This window comes from Sphaeramia orbicularis, chromosome 20 (genome assembly GCF_902148855.1).
Source record: "Sphaeramia orbicularis chromosome 20, fSphaOr1.1, whole genome shotgun sequence".
NCBI classification, from domain to species: domain Eukaryota; kingdom Metazoa; phylum Chordata; class Actinopteri; order Kurtiformes; family Apogonidae; genus Sphaeramia; species Sphaeramia orbicularis.
This window is the reverse complement of record NC_043976.1, coordinates 1,765,235-1,767,159: the sequence shown is the minus strand read 5'-3', so window position 1 is coordinate 1,767,159 and position 1,925 is coordinate 1,765,235.

The following is a 1,925-nucleotide window of genomic DNA, read 5'->3' as shown; positions in this document are numbered from 1 at the left end:
GGATTCACGGAGCGGAGAACCGGAACGCATAACGGAGTGGAGAACGGATTAGATCTAGAGTTGGAGAATAGAACAGACGGACATCCACAGTTCCAGACCAGCCTGGAGGTTTAGGATGGATCTGGGACTGAAGGAGAGACTGGTGGAGCAACATCTGAAGAAGAAAGGTAAAGCTGACCAGTTCCATGTAGTGGACGGTCTACAGGACTGAAGCACTGTCTGCTTCTGTCTGTGCACTGTGGACCAGTTGGACTTTATTGTTGGAAGTGAATCCGCTCTGCTGTGTGCGTCCCCAGTCACAGAATGGCTTATTTCGCGGCTTCTAGGTCGGGTGCCCGTGGAATTTTTAAACTGACCTGAGGATGTCCATAAAGCACAGAGTCTGAGGTTTCAGAAACTGTTGGAATTTTTCCGATCGGACAAATAATGAAAGAGTTACGTCATACTACACAGGGCAGGGGGCGTGTCAGACCTGACACGGTCAGACCTGAACTGGACCACAACGTACTATGTACGGACCTCAAGCAAGAGAGAGCAGATATGACTGCGTTATATCGCAGTAGTTTTGGTTTTTTGCATGTCCCTTCCCAGACTCCGTAGGATTACTGCACAAGAACACACACAAAAATACACACTACATATGCAACTTGTGTCAGTGCAGCTCTGTGTCTGTGACACAGTCAGAGTAAACAAACACAAACTAACATGTAAAAAAAATAATAATAATAATAACTGAAGGAAAACTCATCTACAGAGTAAAATAACAGGAACAATGGAGACTGAATGTGTTGAATTATTTCAATAATGTCCATAATCGTCCATAAAGTTACTCTCACACACACACACACACACACACACACACACACACACACACACACACACACACTCACACACACACACACACACACACACACACACACTCACACACACACACACACTCACACACACACACACACACACTCACACACACACTCACACACACACACACACACACACACACTCACACACACACACACACACACACACACTCACACACACACACACACACACACTCACACACACACACACACACACACACTCACACACACACACACACACACTCACACACACACACACTCTCTCACACACACACACACACACTCTCTCACACACACACACTCACACACACACACACACACACACTCCAGTGTTTCTCCATTCTCATATGATTAAATTCTTTTTTAAATTAGTATCAGAGGACTTGACTGAACGCCCCGCTCCCTTACATGTGTCCGTTGGACCCTTTGCTTTGACAGATGCTTTAAATACGACCTCTGGACTATCGGTCCGAGTCCCCCAAACGGACCCAAACCATCCAGTCTGACAGGTGTGCACAGAAGACCAGCCCCTGGGTTCATTCTGAAAAGAAACAAACACCAACAATACAAAAGTGCACAACTCTGGCAAAAGCACCTGAAATGCACACAATTCAAATACATTTGGATGATTTCAGTGTTATGAAATTCAATGATTTATTTCATTAATTGCAAATTTAAGTTCTTTTCTGCTTTTTTTACATTTAAATTTAACTGAATTTAGAATTTAATTTTTTAATTTTCAATATATATTTGTTTTAGTTTGTATTCTGATTTTTCCATTAGTTTTATATAAAGTATTTTATTTTGTACTAAAATTTTTTCAATAATTTTTTTTTACTGATTTTTTTTAAATATCTATTTTTTATTTTTGGAACCATCTATGTGTGTGTGTGTGTGTGTGTGTGTGTGTGTGTGTGTGTGTGTGTGTGTGTGTGTGTGTGACAGACCAGGAGATGCTGGACAGTCTGGTGGACAGGAAATCAGAGACAAAGGATAACGATGATGGTGGTGGTGGACAGAAGGAGGTCCAGTGTGCAGAAGAAGACCACCTGAAGAAACCACGAAGGA